Source organism: Ambystoma mexicanum, chromosome 6q (genome assembly GCF_040938575.1).
Source record: "Ambystoma mexicanum isolate Mex_15411 chromosome 6q, UKY_AmexF1_1, whole genome shotgun sequence".
Classification (NCBI taxonomy): Eukaryota; Metazoa; Chordata; class Amphibia; order Caudata; family Ambystomatidae; genus Ambystoma; species Ambystoma mexicanum.
Genome location: NC_090937.1, coordinates 1,278,331,324 through 1,278,353,300, shown reverse-complemented (window position 1 = coordinate 1,278,353,300; position 21,977 = coordinate 1,278,331,324). Strand labels below are relative to the sequence as shown.

At 44.7% G+C, this 21,977-nt stretch overlaps 1 long non-coding RNA gene across 1 annotated transcript in view; it reads right to left on the bottom strand.

Moving 5' to 3' along the window:
- LOC138515609 (uncharacterized) overlaps nucleotides 1-17,005 on the bottom strand; it is a 32,927-nt gene extending 15,922 nt beyond the window's left edge. The window contains exons 1-3 of the long non-coding RNA XR_011282104.1: nucleotides 16,910-17,005; nucleotides 14,601-14,750; nucleotides 13,622-13,839 (exon numbers count right to left, since the gene is read on the bottom strand). This is a non-coding gene — a long non-coding RNA (uncharacterized lncRNA). The remainder of the gene's footprint in view (nucleotides 1-13,621; nucleotides 13,840-14,600; nucleotides 14,751-16,909) is intronic.
- Nucleotides 17,006-21,977: the final 4,972 nt, after the last annotated feature.

The window sequence follows — 21,977 nt, the reverse complement described above, 5'->3', positions numbered from 1 at the left end:
AGCATGGAAACGTGATGCCAAATTTTGGGAGATACTTGAAGGCCTATTTTGGCGAAAAGTTCTTGGACTGCCACGCTATGTCTCAATGATGAACCTGCACCACGAATTGTCAATAAACTCTCTATTCAGTATAATAGTCTGGAAATCATGCACAACTTTACAAAAAAATAGAGATAATCCTGGAACACCTGCATACCAAATCTTCAAGGAAATCATTCTGTGTGTCAAACCAAGCATGCTAATTGCTTGGGCCTACAAAATCGATCAACTCTTGGCGACCGCAGACATAGAGAAAGTGTTGCACCAAGTACATCCACAATTGGTAAAGAAACGACTTCGAACCTGGACTTGGATCGCAAATCTGGAGAAAAGAGCGACACTACGTAGTGCAATTCCGTTGGGGAGCGCAATAAATTAATTAGATGTACAACCTAAATATTTACTGAAATGCCTATCTCACATCAATCATGTAAGGGTTGCTTTGGAGAAGGTTATGTGAAGATTTTAGGAGTAAAGTAAGAAAAAAAAGCAAAAAAAATACAAAATAACAGGTGTCTGATAAGCATCTGCAAAAAAAACTAAAAAAATCATCTCTTATGAGAGCCAACCTCAAAGGGGAAATGGGGCACACTATTTAAATTTAAATTAATTACGCACAGATTGTCAATATTTCCGCGGACATGGCGGTAGTCCGCCGACACTGCATATTACGTAAAGGGATTTTGGGGTGGAGAGACATGAAAATGAGAAAGTAGAGCAAGGGATTGGTCAATAAAGTTTACTGGGTGTGTTTTGTAAGGACAGAGTTGTCAGAAAGTCTTTTTCCTGAGTTATGAACAGATAGCTATGGCTATGTATTTTAGAAAACAGATTATCTGGATTTTGGGAGACTCATGAATACGGTGGTTGGAGGTGCATGCAGAACGCTGTGGAGTAGCTTCAGATCTTGGATTCCCTCATGTGGAAGTGCACTGGCATGGAGTGTTTGAAATGAAGTGGCTGGACTTGGTACATCTCTGTGCTACTTTGGAGACACAGCATCATCAAGACATAATTATAATTCATTGTGGAGGGAACAGTTTAGGACATGTATCTGGAAGAGACAAATGTGGCTGCGTTCTTCTTCATTTGGTCCACAAATGGAGAAAACGAGGCGCAATGTCAATAAGGCTGTTTGTGCCTTTTTAAGAGATGTTGGCATCTCCGCTTTTCACAATGAAAATATTATGTTTCGTAGCACGTATATTTTTCACAGAGATGGAGTCCATCTTACTTATGCTGGCAATCAGATTTTTCTGAGAAATGTACAAAATGCATTGCGACATTTCACAAATCACCACCAAAAGGCTCTTTTCAGAGCCACCACTTCTTCCCAGAGAAAAGTGCAATGGTTTTGATAGGGCAGCACCCCAAAATTGTGTATGTCCGCGAACTGTCCGTGGACTTCTAAAAAATGCACAGGGCCCTGCTCCATTTATTTGCCACTTCTATTTTTAAACTGTGAAAGGCGGCTCTAAAAAGAGCCTTTTTTTTGTTTTTTGTGGTTTTACATTTTTTGTTTTTTTTAACACGACACACAAGGAAATCAGGGGAAAGGAGGGTAAGGAAGGTACACCAACCAAGGGGATAACAAAGGGCAGGTGGAGAGAGGAAGATGTAGGGTGGGCCTTATTTAGGTATTTAGGTTGGTAGCAGACCTTCTCATGCTCCGTGAACGCAGTCTCGAAAGCACTTTGAAGATTCTCCCCTCTGCAGAGTACTGTGTCGCAGTACATACACAATATTCTGACCCTTGAAAGGTAAGGGTCAACAGCATCATGAATGGCCTGTGATGCAGCTGGAGGGATGCTCTGTCCCACAGGAATGTCTCATGTGGTGACAGGAGCAGAAACAGAGGATGTTGTAGAGGAACTCAACCTACTATGTTTATCACAAGTTACAACCATGCAAATAGCCCCACCGTGGAACGACTTTAGGTGTCGCTTCATTGATGTCATACCAAAGCTGTACAAACCAGGCCTCCCACGACTCAGCACCATGTGGCACTGATTGAAGGTGACCATATTCGCATTTGCTTTTGGCACTCCACCAAGAGCGGTAAACAACCGCCACATCCAAGACTCACGGCGAGTGCTGGTAGTAGGGATTTCCACTACCTCATCCTCTTCATCATTTTTATCCTCCTCCTCTACATCCTCACACCTGTTCCCCTCTGCAGGCCCTTGGGGAGGTGGTGGTCATGTAGGGGGTGTGGCGATGCTGAGGCAGAAACAGCACCAGCTGGAACAACAGCAGACACGGATGCCATCAGGTTTGATGATGCAACAGCAAAGGCAGCAAAAGAAGGTCAATCTTCAATAGTAGAAAGACAGAATGAAGATGAGCTCTGGGGTGTGGCCTTTTTTAGTGGTGCAGGTGCACACTCCGCGTACAGCTTTGCTGTCCGCGGTCAGACCGAACACCCAAAAAGGCTAAAAAAGTTCCAAAAAGCATGTAGAATCAAAGGGACATTGTCTGAGACATGTGCAATGGTGAAATATTATTGTAAAATACTTTGTTTGGGGACCCGGACAGTGTCCACAAATCAGGACATACACTCAGCGTGGGTGCAGTCACATGATGACATCGCAAACATGTCTGCGAATGGGAAGGGCATCTGCAGGACACCAAATGCACAGGAACAGTTGTGCGCAGGTGCGCGGGTGTTTGACGAATAGTGTTTGGATCCTCAAACTAATTAAAAGTGCGACACACATGAGATGGACAGTTATGGACAGCCGCAATGTTCGTAGGACCTATGGGTGTGGTGCGCATGTGCGTAGATGTTCTGCGGACAGTACGGACAGCTATAGGCTTAGGACACCTCCATTTTGGTTAATTGCGGACATTCTGGATACCGAGTGTGTTCTAAGCACAGTTCCATCTTGCTTGCGGGCAATACAGACAGGTATAGTGTCCTTAGGACACCTCCACTTTGGTTAATTGCGGACATTCCGGACACCGAGTGTGTTCTAAGAACAGTTCCATTTTGCTTGCTGACAGCACGGACAGGTATAGTGTTCTTAGGACACCTCCATTTTGGTTAATTGAGGACATTCCGGACCCCAAGGGCCTCATTACACGGATGGCGATAAGGGTTTACCGGTACCAGTATTTTACCGGTACCAGTAAATCCTTACCGCCTTACTACAAGGTCCCTTTGCGGGTTGGGGAATTTAACACCTGCTTTTTGCAGGTGTTAAAAACCAACCCGCAAAGGGACCAGGGAGCTAATTATGGTACCGCAATTTGCGGTACCGTAATTAGCGCCTTCCCCATCCCCATTATGCCCTATGGGGCAAAAATGGGAATGGGGAAGGGCAATGGTGGAAGGGGGAATTACCGCCCTGCCAACCTTGGAATAGGGCGGTAATTCCCCTTTCCACCAAGGCGGTGCCAGTATTTTACCGGCATGAACCATGGCGCTAATAGCCATGGACAGGGATAGTGTCCTTAGGACACCCCATTTTGGTTAATTGCGGACATAACGGACACTGAGTGTGTTCTAAAAACAGTTCCATTTTGCTTGCAGACAGTATGGACAGGGATAGTGTCCTTAGAACACCCCCATTTTGGTTATCTGCGGACATAACGGACACCTGCACTGTCCACGGACACCCTAACTGCCTTTTTAAAACAAATAAGACACACAGGACAAAATTAAAACACACATAATATTTGTTTTAATTATATACAAATATAAAATGTATGAAAGAGAGGCAGAAGCAGAAACTGACACAAATACAGGGGAATAAGGGGCTGGGAGAGGATGGATGAGAGGGGATGAAGGGATGTAAGTCTCATCACAACGTTTTTCTTGGTGGTGAGGGTTTGGGGATAGTTGACTGCGACATGGAGAGGGGGAACAGGTGCATGTGGGAGAATGATATTTATTTTTTTCTTTTATGTGGTCCTCCACAAAATGTTTTAAAAGATTGAAATTTTCCGTAAGCATATCCATTTTTTGTTCCATGCGATGCAGAGTATTTTCTAATGTCTCTTTTGCTATATTATTTTCAATGTTTGCATGGTCTGTTAAAATAAAAAATATATGTTAAGTACACATAATTTAATGATTATTAATTTGCCTATATAGAGAAGTGTCTACCATTAGTATCACTGTATTCAGTCATTTCCTCACGTGGGAAATTTTCTTCAAGCCATTCCAAAGTACAGGACATTTCTGTGTAAAAAGAAAAATATATTACTTTTAGTGTACCTAATATAGAAAGTTTAGAAATATATAAGAAAAATTAAGTTTACTTACTAGTTTCTGGTAAGTTTTGTTGTTACTGTTGTGTAGGTATGCTGTTGCTTCTTGCTGTGCAGTTTCTGTGAGGTAATTATGTTGGAGGCATATCTTTTTTGTTTTGGTAAATTCCATTTTAGTAAATATGGTATTTAGATGGACTGTTGATGTGTTACATATATATAGGTTCCACTTCTTATTTATTATTTCATATATTGTGTTTATGTGCTGCTTTTTGAACTTGTTCAGTGTTTAAATGGTATGATAGAATAATTTAAGATGCCCCCTGAGTTTTTGAGTAGTGTTGATATTGTCCGCGTCCATCCGCACAGTCCGCGGACATCAAAATCACTAACAGGGGGTTCGGTAGATTCTATGTTACATGTATATAAAGTAAGAGAATCCTAATAAACATTTATCAAATTCACACTATGAATATGTATATTCAGTAAAAAAAACTTTGATAAAGGAAGGTTATGGTTAAGTTGCGCTACTAAAAACCTATGAAATTCAGTAAAAAAAAAGTTGTTAAAGGGACGTTATGGTTCCAAGTAAAACCAAAAACCACCTGAAATTCGCTAGTTATGGTAAGCTAAGCAACCATGACTCGCACCACCACCATACATTGCTAAGACTAACACCCAGGACATCAAAGATGACATCACCTGAAATCATCTGAAATCATTCCTCTCTTCATGTGCTAATCTGGAATCAATATTCCAACATATACTGGCCTTCCTTCTTCCAATGGATTGGTCTCCCATCTGCCTGTGATCAATCCTATATATTCATCTCCCCATATTCCATAACCATGTTCCTCTGTTCTGTGTGCACGCAATTACATATCTCTGTGTTATGTTATCGATATTTATATAGTGCAACATCCACCCAGAGGCATCTTGGCGCTAGGCTGCAGTGGGAGCAGGCAGTGGGCCCCGAAAAAAAGGAGGGCCTGTTATACAGGGGTTAAAAAAAATGAGTTTTATGGGCGCACCTACAAGACAGATAATTAACCATAGAACAAGTGACAGAAGGAGGGTGTTCCAAAGCACAGATGCTGTGATAGAAAAAGCTCTGCCCCAATTCGAGAGTATTTACCCTGCAAACAACAATCAAGCAGGCACTGATAGAGAGTGGGTGGGAACATACTGATGAAATGTAGCCTGAAGATACTCTGCCCCAAAGCCATGCAGAGAGTGCCACACCAAACACAGCAATGGAACATACTTGGCCACCGGGAGTCAGAGTAGGTGGCGGAAAACAGGCATCATGTGGGCACGCCTAGATCACTGCATTAAAATCATGGTTTACAAATTTGGTAAACTGCATGCAAACCTTTGCAAACTATAAGTTTACAAAGTTTTACGAGTGTTTGAAACCTTTTCTGTAAACCTTTGGTTTACATTGCGTTTACCCATAAGTAAACCAATGTAGTTATGCAAGTCCATTTGGACTTTATGTTCCAGCGATTTGTAAACCCTAAGCTTGCCATGGTTTACAAATCATGAATACTTTGTAAACCCTAAGTTTGCCATAGTTTACACATCATGAATACTTTGTAAACCCTAGGTTTGCCATGGTTTACAAATCATGAATACTTTGTAAACCCAATGTACACTTAATGTTTCATGCACAAATGAACATTTCATTTACCAAGAACACGTATTTGTAAACCTTTGTAAACCTAGTGTACACCTGAAATTCTCATTAGTAAACATTTGGTTTACCGAATTTACAAAGCGTGTAAACCTTTGCAAATAGTTTTCAGTTCCGTCTTTTAAGTGCACTTTTACTTTATTAAATAGTAAACCCCTTAAAACACAATGGGCCTCATTATAAGTTTACCAGTCCGGTAACTACAGTACCAGTTTGCTTGCCGGTACTGTAGTTCCCGAACCAGCAAACTACGAGTTGTGCTCGCGGGTGCCTTTCTGCCCGCCAAGGCACCCGCAGAGCAGCACCTGCGAGCACAGCATTTCGGATGCACCGGCACCGTCATTAACAGTGCCGATGCATCCGAGCTGCCCATTCCCATTCAGCCCTATGGGGCCGACTGGAAATGGGGAGCATCTTTTTTCCAGTGACCGCAAATGGGCAATTAACAGGTCCGGCAGGGCCGTAATGACCCGGTAATTGCCCATTTGCGGGCGCCAGAAACAAAATGACACCGGCAGCAGCCGTGCCTGTACTACAGGTAATGGCTACCACCAATGTCATAATGACCCCCAATGTTCCCAGGTTGTGTTTTAGGAGTTTACTAACGAAACCTCATAAATACAGACCTGGAATCTGCTGAAGTAGCTCTTCTCCCCTATCTGCAGTGACTTAGAAAAGGCACATATCATTTGAAGAAAACAGCTTGATTGTGCATCACTGGCAGCTCACCTTAAAAAAGGTTACACAAATATTTAAAGCCTGTCAACTATGTGACTGCATGTTAATATGACATTGGGGACATCAAAGATGTAAATCCATTTGAAAAAAATAAAATAAAAAAAGAATGACAGGGTTCGTAATTGCCAGGAGCTAGGAGCTATTTAGCTCCTGGTTATAGCCAAGGAGAGCCTGGTTACCTCGAAACCAAGGGGTGCAATACAAACACGGTTTTGTAATATTAACAGGGTAGGTTTGGGCATGTGTATAAAAGAAAATCATGGACAATAAATGTATAAATTAGAATTTGTGTCTTACGCAAAGTTTACATTTGCTGTACTCTATGCACTAGCTACTGCCTAATTGGTGATGCCCGAAACATGGGGGCTGAAATTTGTTCCTGGTCAAGAAATCCTAATTTCAACCCCTGCAATAGTAACCATCAATTTCTCTAGGACACTAGACTCTTGCTATACAACACCTACATGTCTTATGAATTGTTGGTTAATCCTCCAGTTATGGCTCTTTACTTGTCTTTTTTAATCTAAATTCACCAGTCGCTCAAATGTCATAAAAGTCCTCAGTGTGGTAGAGTACCAAAAATAACGTTCATAGGGCAAATTAATGTAAGCAACACATACAAATCATGGTCACAGCCATATGCACCAATAGGTTAGTGGGTTTAAAATTTAAAGAAACTGTTGTATGCTGACCATTAGGCATATAGTGGCCACTGGCAAATGTAATAAAAAAAAAACACTGATGAAGCCAGATGAGGTCCTACAGCACATAGAAGAGAACTATAGGTGAAGCTAAAGTAGGCTATATTGGAAACCCACAATAAAAGCATTTTGAAAAACAAGGTCCTATATTTAGACAAGTCCAGCATACGCTTCTCCTAGCCTGCTAAAGTACTGGTGTGCACCTCAATCCTGCTTCGATGCAGAGCACCCGCCTCACAGAGGTTTAATCAAAATCACAATTCTAATCCCAGACAGTATCCAACATTATTTCACATCCATTGTTTAGAGTAGGGAAATCTGACTTAAACACAAGCAACTTACAAGGCACACACGTTCAAAACAGAATAATGGCAATTACAATGTGTGTGACTGTGGTCAAGGAGTTGTACAAATGAAGCCTTCCAGGTATTGGGGCATGTTGAATGCAGTCATTAGAAATATAGAAACAAACCTACGGGAAGTTAGACGCATCTGCTCTGCCAATTCCCTGCAGCAGCAACAATATAATCATCTCAGCTTCTACATCAGACACTGATTACTTGACAGAGTTCATCAAATAGTAATATTAACCACTTACAAAGCTGAAATAGCTAAACCTTCCATCTTGAGTCTTAAATTGTAGAGTATTCAATAGTTTTTTCAGAAGATATTTCCTGTTAGAAAGCAACTAGTAGCATAAAAGGCATTATCAATATTGATTTGACCAAGATCTGAGTTTTGACAAGTTGGCGACTTATAAAGTCTGCTAATGCTCCAGTTTATTGAGGTATGCCACTTATTCCTTCAGAACCAGGTGTCCACAACAATGTGTTAACCATACCCAATTTGTAAAGTTTGGACTCCCCATTATGAAGGTCTTACTTCTTTGTGCCCTCATCATGGAACCATGGTTCCCTTAGCGACTTTGTGAGGCCCTGTATCCCCCTTGTGAACGTGGGTATGAAATTAACATGGTGTGAATGACCACGTATACATGCATAACTCAAATTCTATAAAAGCAAAACAGGGACTAGTAGCTAATTGTGACTTACTGCTTATAATGAAAAGTAAGGAAGAAAGAGAGAGGGAGAAAGAAAAAAGGGAGAAAGAAAGAGAAGAAGGCAGAGAGAGAGCAAGACAACCATTAGCACAGAGTGGCAGACCGCTTATAGCGAGCGCCTCCTCCATGGCAGATTGTAAGAAAGTAGGCTAACCATTAGCAATGAGTGGCAGGCCGCTTGGAGCGAGCGCCTCCACAGTGCCTCTGATTCAAAGAAAGGAGGAAGATGACCACTAATATAGTGTGAGACTTCTTAGAGACAGATAGTTACTTGGGATCCAAGGGAGTGGAGGGAGGACAGAGAATCCAAAGCTGGAGGTGAGCGAGAATTGGACAAACAAGACCGAGCTTTAAATGCTGGTCTACAAATGTTCACTGTTTGAGACAGTAGTGTAATTTACATCACTAAGCCTAAATGCCTATGCATTGTCAGACATTGAGCAGCCTTGTATTACAATAGCCGTTTATTACTGCTTTGTATGCGTGTGAAGTCGAAAAACATCTAACACATTCCCTTTAGCCCCTTCATTTCAAGTTAAACATTCAGTGAAAGATGTGTATATTGTGCTTTCAATCAACTATCAATAAAATCATACCCAAATTCGAACAGCCATCCCAAAATAAAGAGGATTACCAATCCTCGTTAGCATTAAAATCCATCACCAACATATGTCTGTGTGGTGCTGATGTTCCCTCTGACCTAATCAGATTTCCAGAAACGCAACTCATGCTTGTAAAACACAGCAGGTCAAAACCCTGGCATGCAACTATATTTCATCTTTTTTTCCAAGTACCCATCTTTACACTAGTGGTTGTCTAGATCTCTTACCAGGAAGCTGGAATGGCATAGAAGAAACTCTTGGAACATGGACTGGGTTAAAGGCAATCTGCCTTGTAACTCAAGTCATCTGACCATCTTCTACCTGTTATTACCAGCAATGAGGTTATGAGATTGAGTGGGGACATGTTGCTACTAATAAAAATAAAGAATTGATGGGCAGGAGCAGCTCCAAGGTATTTGGCATCACCTAGTATACAGGAAACATATCTGGAGAACTAGCAGCTAGTACATGGTATGCCACAAATGTATCTTTCATTTGAGTTCCAAACTATTGTCCATTATATATTCCTCATTGTAATGCGATTGAAATTGTGTTTGTTTTTCTTTCTTTATGTTATGGTGTGATTGTTTTGTGGAACGTTTATTTTAAGCTATACACTAGGTTTTATTATTAATATGCTGCATTTTACTTAAATGCGTGTCATAATGCTCCTTTATACACATTCCCATAACTGGTTATTTTCACATAGGTATAGTTCAATGGTACCGGTTTGACAAGGGAGTCAACTGTAGCTCCTGGTACTGCTTGGTGTCAAGCTATCTGGGCTCTCTGAATCTACAAGCATGAGATAAACAGCCCTTAGCAATTTCACCAGCTGCATTCCATTTGAGGAGGACAAAAGAGAACGAAATGGCCAGTCTTGCACATTCTGCCAACATTGTTTATATGGCTCAAAGCTTTGCACTTTCCACAATGTAAAATTTATATTTTATGTTATCATGTATTGCTTATTTAAATAGCGCCTATACATCAAATGGTGCTTAAAGGTGCCACGAGACAAAAATGTGTGTGGGAGGGGGGGCAGCAAAGAAAACAAAACAAACGGTACTACTAGGGCGGATCCTCATCCTTCATCCAAAGTGGGTTCGTCTGAGTCGCTCAGACCATAGGGTAGAATTGTGAGGGAAAGAGTCACAGAGGCTGCGGAGAAGTTTGGAGGTAGAGGCCAGGAGAGAAGAATCGAGGTCAGACCACTCAGAAAGAAAGTGAGGGACTGGACCAGGGGTCACTGTAGATGGTGGCAAGAGTCAGTGAGAGGACAGAAGAGACCACGCCTGTAGAGGAGGCATTCAAAGTAAGAGTAGGACTGAGTGGGTATGTATGATAGTAGCAGGGACTCATTCAGGGAATGTCAGGGCCACTCCGCCTCCAGCCCGTTAAAGCCTGGACTTAGAGAGGATCTTGTGACAGAGCTGGCAATGAACCATGTCTCATTGAGAGTGAGGACGTCAAGGTCAAAGTCTTCAAGGAGGTGACAGATAGCAGAGGAATGTTCAACAGCAGAGCAAAAGTTGAGGGTATCTAAGTGAAGCTGGTTGCCACCTTGGAAGGTTTTCTGAGGAAGAGTACAGGGATGCGGCACACACCTCGGTGGTGGCAAAAGTGTTGGGGGGTAGCAGAAGGAGGAGTGGCAGGAGAAAGGAGGAAGTTGATGAGAGATGAAAGACACCCATCAAGACGGAGGAGGTTGGGCTAAGAGTTCTGGGCCATGACAGTGCCATTCTGATAGACATTAATGATGCACCTAGAGGATGAAAAATGTGCCAAGAACATTTCCCATCTTGGTCCACCATTAATGGGTGAAGAGTCCGAAGGTCTGGAGTTGAAGTAACAAAGAGGATGTCAGTGATAGTCTACCTCAAAGAAGCGTTGACGTAGGTGTCAGCGATGGGCAGGCCTGTATTGGAGAGCTTTCTTGAACTTTATCCTTCCAGGCTTCAGAAAAGAGGTAGGAAAGGTGATGGAGTAGCAGTTAGAGTAAATAGGGGAGATGGAGAGTACCACGGATGGAGATGATGGACGAGGGGTAGAGTGAGATGGAGACAATGCACAAGGAACTCACCAGGAAACCTAGCAGCAAGACAGGTGCAGCCAGATCAGGTGCATGAGAGGAAAGTCCAGGCAAGAGAAGAGGGTCCTCAAGGCACAAACATATGGGTGGACTGATCTGCAGGGGCAAGGGGGACGTGTGGTGCAAGAGTCAGAGGCAGCACGGTTGTTATGCTGCTCATGTAGCAGATGGGTGCAAAGCATACATGTTTTGTTTGTTTGCTATGGTGTCACTGGGGTCTTGTTCGTTTCCAGAAAGTGTTACTAGGGCCCTGACATTAGGACTCAATATTGACCTACTCAGTTGCCTGCTGATGCTTCTTCAAGTAGGGGACTCCTGTTCAGACGGATGGCCTCATTGCTGGGAAAATGACAATATAACAACTACTCTTTGTTGTCGAAACACTTCAAAAAACATCACAACAGCCAGAACATTGGATGATTCCCACTGAGGTACTTGAACCTCTTTTTCGGATGCTCAATTTGCTCCGAAGTAAACACCACCTCAGCCAGATCATTGGCTGATTCCCACTCAGGTACTTGAGCCTCTTGTGCAGATGTTCAATTTGCTCCGAAATCGGTTTCCACCAAGTCATCCCCCACTCCCAGTGTACCCTCGCAATGATTTTTGGCTGGCTGGGAGGCCTGGGGTCATCAGTGTAAGCTCCCCTTGAACACTGTATGTATTGGATGCTGTACTGTGCACTTCCCATGGCCATCCCACTCGGCTCTGATCTCCCGCTTCTTGCTCAAGTTCCAGACCGCTTTAACAGTCAGTGGCTACTCACTCTGATGTGCCTCTTTTCCCTGCATACCTGCTGTGAGCACCCTGGCTTTGCGCTCATTCACCACGTTGTCCTGCATTTGCCATCCATCTCCAAATCTTGCTGAAGTCATTGTTGTCCAGTCAAGCAGGAGGCTGAACCCCTGGTGCCGCAGACACAATTTAAAATGACCCATCTTCCACCCACACAAACACTCCGACCGACACAACGTCTCCCACCTACTCGATCACTCCATCTATGCAGTTGAAGGGGGCAAAAAGTACAATATAAAAACAATCAAATAAAATAACCAAGAAAAAAATAAAAACACTGTTTAGAAGAAATCCCAATTTGATACACCATTCTTAAAAAAGGTAGCATATTTTCATTGGAGTAGCAGACTACTTCCTCCCAAGAGTTCACTCTTGTTTTCTTTATCCATACTGGCCTCAAGAGTTTGTAGATACCAAGAAGATAAATCTACTCTGGCAACTTTCACCAAGAGCACCATTTGATTCTGCTGGTGAAATAAGACATCATGTCAGAAATAGCCCTTGCTTGGGCCAGTTGTAGGCTTTTATAACATTTCCAGCCAACCAGTCACTCACTTCCTAAACCAAAAAATTCACTGACTCTCTCACTCAGTCTGCCAGTCTGAGGGTCACTCAATCACTTTGCCACTCATGCAGTCACACCATCACGTCACATTCAGTCAGTAACTCAACATTAGTCACACAGTCAGTCACTCCCACACAATCCCAGTCATTCAATTACACGTGCTTGTTTGGACTCAGACATGCTTACTCTGTGAGGCTCCCGCGCTGTTGCAACAGCCACTCGGCAAGGACCACCCTTAACGGAGACACCCACTTGGCTCGGCTTATGCTAAAGAGGAGGGGGCCTCTGCACTCACCACCCAGGGTATGGTTGGGGGGTAGATGCGTCATCAAGGGGCAATGCTCTGGGAGCCACGGCCAATGAGTCCCTATATAAGGTGGCCAGCGCACTGGGCACCCTCTTTGGTCCTTCTTCCAGGTTAAAAGGTGTGCACTGTGGTAAGTGTTGAAGGGAGGTGGGGGTGCTTTACAATTTAAAAATAAAGGGTGAGAGGGGTCCCAGAACCAGTCCGGTGGGGTCCAGCCCAGGGAGCAAGGGTTAGAGGGGACACAGAACCAGTCCAGAAAGTCACACGAGTATGCAGCCCAGAGAGCAAGGGTGAGAGGGGACCCAGAACCAGACCAGGGAGTCACACGAGTATCCAGGCCCAGTCCAGGGAGCAAGCAAGTCTGGTGGGGTCCAGCCCAGGGAACAAGGGTGAGCGGGGTCCCAGAACCAGTCCAGGGAGTCACAGGAGTATCTAGGCCCAGCTCAGGGAGCAAGCGAGTCCGGTGGGGTCCAGCCCAGGGAGCAAGGGTGATAGGGGATGAAGAACCAGTCCAGAGAGTCATACAAGTATCCAAGCCGAGGCCAAAGAGCAAGGGAATGCAGAACTACACTTGTGTAGAAAGGACGAGGTGTGGCTCCTTCTTCATCCGGTAGTTCCCAATTTTATTTTGGAGGGCTTTGTACTGGAAAGCCAATATCCCTGGCTTGAACATTGATAAAATGCAAAAAAGATTTGTATAAAAAGTTTGAGAAGAGCAAGCAAATTACTTTTTGGTTGACACATAGCTGTGAGAAATAAAGCATAGAAAATTTTACTGTACACCCTCTAATGTGCTTTCGTAATTCCATTTATGTACCTTGTATAGATTCCTGTTGATGAAGATCCAATGTTAACCTCCCCTTTGCTGCCATCAGTTCTTCTTTTGTGAAAAAAAGATCCAGCAGCTTGTTCAGTAGGTAACGTGATGGGTTGCTAGTCTGATTTTTGCCAGTTACGACAATCTCCATCAACCTCACGGGATTCGCTAACATCTGCAAACCCGCAGGTCCAATCTGTTGCAAGGGGCATTTTTGTCTGTGTACACAAAAAAAGAAAAATTACTACATTTCTCAAAGCTCTCAATCTGGATAAAACCATGGCAATTCCTTAGAAGTTAATATATATTAGGGTCACTTCCCCAGGAAGTGGCTCTCCGTTTATCTTGTTTCCCATTTCTTTGCATAATTGGTATATTGTGAAGAAATGATCAATCTCATCTTTCCCCCATGTTTCCCCATGTACAAAGCCATATGGCTCCTTGGTAAAGGAGCCATACAAGCAAAATAAATACACAGGGTTTCAAATAGAGGGGAGCTGGGGGCTATTAAGCCCTGCATGTAGCCTTCAAGAGCCTGGTTAGCTTTACAACATGCCTACCAGGATCTACATTAGGCTCCCAGGCCAACTAATGTCGATCACGTATATCCACGGGAATTTAACTATGTGCTTGCTTTTGTAACTATCAACAACAAAAAACTTAGGGCACCACTATATGACATTGGAAGCATAACGGGTCATAAGTAATGGACAAAGCGATATGTTTGCATGTGGGCATATAATGAGTGATGGACAATAACCAGTGAATACATGAGTCACAGTATTTGAGCTACCTTTTCCCACCCTCTGACACCGTCGTCTAGAAGCCATATGTCTTCATAGGAATGTTGGGGAGGAGGGTTTGAGATTGGGGTGGAGACACACAGAAGCCTAGCACCGATAGCATTTGGGAAGAGAAAAACATTTATTTATTACATAGGGGCACAAACCAACTTTTGTTTAACTCTAATGGCACTTACCACTGATGCAGTTGATGGACCAGGGTTGGGATTTGGATGGGGAAAAACTGTTTGTGGCTCCCGCCCGCCTCCTCTTTATCCACTGAAGGGCCAGTTCCGAGCAGTGCTCAACTGCTACCTGCTGACGGGAATGCATTGTGTCCCAGTATGCTGAAATAATAGCACAAATATTAATATTACACATTTTAATACAGTATAACATTCTAATCAACTCTTATCAGTCTTTGCGCTCAAAGTGCCTGCCAGTGATTTTTCAAAGCAGTCTTCTGAGAGTTAATTACTTTATTGGAGTTGTAAACCCACTACTGGTGTGATATAAAAGTCTTAACTAGGTCTGCCTTCAACCACTTGATTTAGAACGGGTGCGGAAAGCTTGCCGCTTCAGCCAGTACGCACGAGACAGGTTGTGAGGTGAATAATGAGTGCTATGAGCAGTGTAGCATGGGCCAGAGCTCCAGCATTGGGCTCTTCACTTTCGTCTTGCTAGTCTCAGTTGCCAAAAGTGAACCCCATGTGTCAATGCGCTCTCACCATTCCTGCCACTGCCATTACACTCACAGTTCTTCAATCCCAACTACCTTCACGATGTACTAAAATAATTAAATGCTGCACCCATTCCCAGCACCACTAAAAGCATTCAAGCCTGTGTCTGGGTGTGAAATATTGGCTTGATTGTTTGAGCTGTTTTACTGCACACTAGTTGACCAGAGATGGAAGTTCAGATTGAAAAATAAGGACACTGGAAGATTGAAGATGTTGGGGTTTGTCTTAATAATTGTGGAAAAAGAGGCGCCCCCTACATACAAGCTATCCTGTAGGTCCACAAAGCAGTTCAAAGAAGCAACTGAACACGTCTGTAAGTACTAGATGAAAAAAGTAGGATATACCCTAACGCATAATCATTTTACTCAAATGTATGTTGCTTTATAATTACTTGTGCTGTTCAAGTACAACATTGTGCTTTGCTGATCGAACAAACAGAGTCAGGAGAATGAGAAGCGGAAGATATTTTCTGCACTGCGGTTTGATCAATCACCTCTACCAGCTTTTCAGAGGCGCTGGGCATTCAGTGGAATGGACCTGGCCGTAAAATGGAACCATCAATGTGCAATCGCATTCATTCATTTGCGCCTTGAAACACTTGTGTATAGGCGCGTTATAAATGCCACATCATATCATGGGCCAACGTTCAGGCCATTTGCGCAAAAAAAACTTGCAAAGACAAACCTGCTGAAAACAGACGTGCAGCATTGAATTTGCACCGGTGCTAACTTTCTGTATTCTGTCCCAAGACAGTTAAATTTGACTTAGAAATCTGAGTTTTTGGGCACAAACCACAAGCTGTACATAGGAACAGCTGTTTATAAACTTTAGGATGAGCTCACAGATTATCTTAATTTGGGCAGTAATTCAAGCATTTTCGGCTGTTTGTTACATACAGTGGAATTCTTGTGAAAATGGCATGCATTGAAAGCAGTGGGTCATTTTGCAAGGTCGCTGTAGATTTCGCGGCAACGTTGTCTCCGATGGGCAGTATTTCACCATGCGTGGTAATTACCACTCCCAGTCCCAGAGTTCCTGCCCTTAGTTTGCGCTCACACATTCAAAACACTGCAAAATGAGCAAGTACGTCCATCATTAATCACAAAAGTTAAGCGACCTCTTTAAAATGAATCTTTATTTTTTGCCACTTTACTTGGTAATGAAATGCATATTTCGCTGCTCAGATTTACTGAAGATTAAAGCTGGCGTGTTTGTCATTTAGAGCAAAACTGGTTGCGAACAGCAGTCTATTATGAACGCAGGGCGTGTGGGGGAGGCATGGTGGGATAATCGATGCTGTGAATATCTTGACATTGCGAGGAAATAATGGATCAGTAAATAATTGTAAAATACAGATTGGAAGCCATGAAGTGAATCGAGTCCTTCTTTATAACGTGCGCGTGATTTACAGGAGGGAACCCGGCATTCCTTTGTATCCAGCGTATACAGGGTCCATCGGCAGGGAAAGGAAAGCAGACTTTACTTTTCCCTGCGAATGCTGCATAGAGGACCGCGCAGCGTTAATCATTCAGCCACATAACAAAACTAGTACTCGAAGGTATGAATGGAAACGTTGCTGGATTGAGAGTTGCTTGAAGGGCCAGGCTCTGAACTACACAGTCTCAGCCCGGGAAGGAAAACACTCGTGCTTTGAAATAAATGCCTGACTGAATCCTTTACTTTTGTGGAGTGCGCAGAGCTACGCATTGCGTCCAGAGAGACACATGCACATAAATAAGGGTGCCCTAAAACGTGTGCACATTTACCTCTTACATGCTATTTATCCAGTTTTTCGTGCCCACCGCCACCACTGTATCTTCTTCCTCTTCTGCCGCCATTGCTGCTCACGCTGCCTGGTGACCCTGGTCCGAGGGAAAAAAAAGCTGAATGCCCCTTCAACAAAACAAGCCCAAAACAAACCAGCTCACATCGAAATAAGCGCGCTCTCACCAAAATGCTGTGGTTAGGTGTCAAAAGTTAAACATTTAACAGAATTGCATAGAACACAGAGTGTATACTTGCCAACATTCTGTGACCAAAAAGATGTAGAATTTTTAAAGTTTCAAAGATAATTATTCGCATAACAATGACATTACAGGAAAATACAAAACATACATTGTTGGCACCATTGAAGCATCCTAAAATACACAACCCATCAAACAGCACAACATAGAAAGATGTTCAAATGTTAAAAATGTATAATTCTGAATGGTAAGTTAGTACCAAATTCAATTACACAGAAGGTAATCACACAGAGCTGGTAGGCAACGTTTTGCCACTGCTCTGTAGCAGCACCCTGGGCAATACATATGTATTCCAGCAGTGCAAGTTGAACACCGAATGACATGGAGACCAGTGGTGGAAATGGAAACAAATTGGTGGGGGATCTCACAAGGGCCGGAGTGGGGGCAGAGTTTGGGGGGCAGTGCACGAGGAGACAGGGTTAAGGGGGCAGCGCTGGCAGTTGACCTCCCATCAAAGGAAATGTCCAAAATAATACTTTAAAACGGCGCTATTTATTTCATGCTGCTTCTTTTCCAAACTATATATCAATTCCACTTTAAACCACTTGCATGGCACTGGTGATGAATTACTTCACTATGCGAATAATAGTTTTGACCAGTGTTGCTGAGTAAATATTCTTTAAAATTGACCATTTTATCCAATTTTATTTAAAAAAAACTTCCCCCTGAGTACTATTCAAACACGGCGATTTCTGCCATAAGCAACATTTTCCTTCACTTGAGCCCCACCTGGCACAGCTCCTGCAGATCCCCTATGAAACCATTTTGGTGGCTGCATCGTGTGTGATGTTAATAGGGGTATTTATTTATGCAATGTTTGTCGGATACCTGTATATTTATTTATTTATGCAATGTATAAATAAATAATTCGGGACCATCTACCCGACAAACATTGCATAAATAAATAAATTAGCTGTGTCATAGCTGAGGACTGTAATTTCCTCTTGTGACCTCTTGCATGGGGTCACCAGAGGAGGTTACAGTTTGCTTGCGTGCGCTTTATTATTATTAATTTGGCATAACACCATCAAACAGAATCTGTCTATCAGACTGAGGGGGGTATCAGTCTCCATCAGGGCTGGTCATTGGGCCGGCTCTCACCGGATGCGAGATCCGGTACCAGATGTGTAGCCGGATCTCGGAATCCGGCCAGAGTCAGCCGCCCCAAACCCTTGCTATGCGCTGGGAAGAAGAAGAAAAAAATAATAATACATTTATTATGATAAATTTGTCCCGCTTCGCGCAAGTCAGACCTCTGCAGATTCCCACAGGTGTCCTCTTTTGGGAAATGCATGGGGTTCCCTGTTTTTCTTGCTGGCTTCTACACCCTAGGCCCAAATCTGTAGGTCGCCCCCGGTAGGTGCACCCACAAATGTGAGGTACCTTTTTCGTCGGGACACCTGTGGGAACGCGAGAAGGTATGATATCTGTTGTTGGCGACCTGTTTCGGTGAGTGGACACAGGGAAATATCTCTGAAATTGGCTGGAAATAAAGACAATTCTCAGACATTTCGCTCTGGCCACCCACCGAAACACACCGCCAACAACACGCCTACCTTCCCGCATCCCCACACGTGTCCCAATGAAAACGGTACCTCACATGTGTGGGTGCACATACCGGGGGCGCAAAAGGAAAAGGGTAACCCACTGGTAACCCCAAACCTTTCGTCACATCCCATTTTTTTCATGTGGCAAACCTACAGATTTGGGCCTAGGGTGTTGAAACCAGCAAGGAAAACAGGGAACCCCATGCATTTCCCAAAAGAGGACACCCGTGGGAATCCACAGATGTCTGCCTTGCGCAAATTGCCCCAGTTTTATTAGCCACAATCCCTGACAAAGTGTGATATTTGGTGGGGAAAAAACACAATATTCACTTTGTCTGGGGTTCTGGGTAATAAATCCTGGGCCGCTTCGTGCAAGTCAAACCTCTGTGCATTCCCACGGGTGTCCTCTTTTGGGAAATGTTTCCCTGTTTTCCTTGCTGGCTTCAACACCCTAGGCCCAAATCTGTACGTTGCCCACATGAACAAATTGTCCTGTGGCGAAAGGCTTGGGGTTACCAGCGGGTTACCCTTTTTCATTTGCACCCCCGGTAGGTGCACCCACACATGTGGGGTACCTTTTTCATCGGGACACCTGTGGGAACGCGAGAAGGTATGTTTCGGAACCCCAAGCCTTTCGCCACTGCCCATTTTGATCATGTGGGCAACCTACAGATTTGGGCCTAGGGTGTCGAAGCGAGGAAGGGAAACAGGGAACATGCATTTCCCAAATGAGGACACCCGTGAGAATACACAGAGGTCTGCCTTGCGCAAATTGCCCCAGTTTTTATTAGCCACAATCCCCGACAAAGTGTGATATTTGGTGGTGAAAAAACACAATGTTCACGTTCTGGGTAATAAATTCTGGCCCGCTTCGCGCAAGTCAGACATCTGCGGATTCCCACGGGTGTCCTCTTTTAGGAAATGCATGGGGTTCCATGTTTTCCTTGCTGGCTTCAACACCCTAGGCCCAAATCTGTAGGTTGCCCACATGAACAAATTGTGCTGTGGCGAAAGGCTTGGGGTTACCAGCGGGTTACCCTTTTCCTTTTGCACCCCCGGTAGGTGCAGCCACACATGTGAGGTACCTTTTTTGTCAGGACACCTGTGGGAACGCGAGAACGTATGATATCTGTTGTTGGCGACCTGTTGCGGTGAGTGGACAGAGGGAAATGTCTCTGAAATTGGCTGGAAATGAAGACAATTCTCAGACATTTCTCTCTGGCCACCCACCGAAACACACGGCTAACAACACATGGCCTACCTTCCCATGTCCCCACACGTGTCCCGATGAAAACGGTACCTAACATGTGTGGGTGCACCTACCGGGGGCAGAAAAGGAAAAGGGTAACCCACTGGGAACCTCACGCTTTTCACCACTGCCCATTTTGTTCATGTGGGCAACCTACAGATTTGGGCCTAGGGTATCGAAACAAGCAAAGGAAACAGGGAACCCCATGCATTTCCCAAATGAGAACACCCGTGGGAATACACAGAGGTCTGCCTTGCGCAAATTGCCCCAGTTTTTATTAGCCACATTCCCAGACAAAGTGTGATATTTGGTGGGGAAAAAACACAATGTTCACGTTCTGGGTAATAAATTCTGGCCCGCTTTGCGCAAGTCAGACCTCTGCGGATTCCCACGGGTGTCCTCTTTTGGGAAATGCATGGGGTTCCCTGTTTTCCTTGCTGGCTTCGACACCCAAGGCCCAAATCTGTAGGTTGCCCACATGAAGAAATTGTGCTGTGGCGAAAGGCTTGGGGTTACCAGCGGGTTACCCTTTTCCTTTTGGGCCCCCGGTAGGTGCACCCACACATGTGGGGTACCTTTTTTGTCAGGACACCTGTGGGAACGGGAGAACGTATGATATCTGTTGTTGGCGACCTGTTTCGGTGAGTGGACACACGGAAAAGTCTCTGAAATTGGCTGCAAATGAAGACAATTCTCAGACATTTCGCTCTGGCCACCCACCGAAACACACCGCCAACAACACATGGCCTACCTTCCCGCTTCCCCACACGTGTCCCGATGAAAACGGTACCTCACATGTGTGGGTGCACCTACCGGGGGCGCACAAGGGAAAGGGTAACCCACTGGGAACCCCACGCCTTTCGCCACTGCCCATTTTGTTCATGTGGGCAACCTACAGATTTGGGCCTTGGGTGTCGAAGCTAGCAAGGAAAACAGGGAACCCCATGCATTTCCCAAAAGAGGACAACCGTGGGAATCCACACATGGCCAGATTGGAGGGGCGGCCCATCTCATTTAGCCCTCCCCAGGGGCAGATAAGGGGGGGCTGTCCTGCATTCCTCCTTGGGCTCAGGCGCCTGTTCCTAGGAGCAGATATCTGGTCCCAGGAAGGGCTGCATGACATGGCACCCACTCCATTGCTGCTGGGGGAGAGGGGGTCAATGCCCCATCCCATTAGAACATTCCCAGACCCTTTGGGGTACCCTACAGCCCCCCCTAAAATGCGTTCCACCATTTTCACTTTTTTCCTTTGGTAACCCAACTCCCCTTGGTGCAGAGAGGCACATTGATGTGCCATTCTGGCGCTGGGGTGCCCAAACCTTACTGCCCCATCTATTGGGGGGCCTGTCCCACCATTTGTGGTGGCCCTCTCCTCACCCACACCGAACGTACGGGGGGGGCACATCATGCAGCCCTTCCTAGTAGGCTCATGGAGGGCTGCATGAGGTGTCCCCCCCAGCCATTAGGGGTGGGGGGGAGAGGGCCACCACAAAAGGTGGGGCAGGACTCCCAATAGATGGGGCAGTAGGGTTTTGGCACCATGTGGGCAGATAGGCACACTAATGTGGCCATCTGCGCCAAGCGAAGTTGGGTAAACAAAATAAATAATACAAAATCATAGGCTGCTTTTTAGGGGGGACTGAGGGCACCCTACATTGCCGGCAAATGTTCTACTGGAACGGGGGGTGACCCTCCCCCCACCCCAAATGGAGGGACCCACCTCATGCATCCCTCCCTGGCATCAGATAGGGGGGCCCACCTCATGCATCCCTCTCTGGGGTAATATGCCCCTTCCTAGGAGCAGATATCTGCCCTCAGGGAGGGTTACAAGGGGTGCCCCCCTTTCTACTTCGGTTGGGGGGGCCACCCCCCTTTTCATTCAGTAAAAAATCCATGGTGGCTAGTGGCCCCCACCCCCACCCCTACCCCCATCATTTCATTTTTTTACATTCCCTGGGGCCAGATGGTCAGCAATCTGCCCCAGGGTTCACATGCATGTGCCCCCATGCTTTGG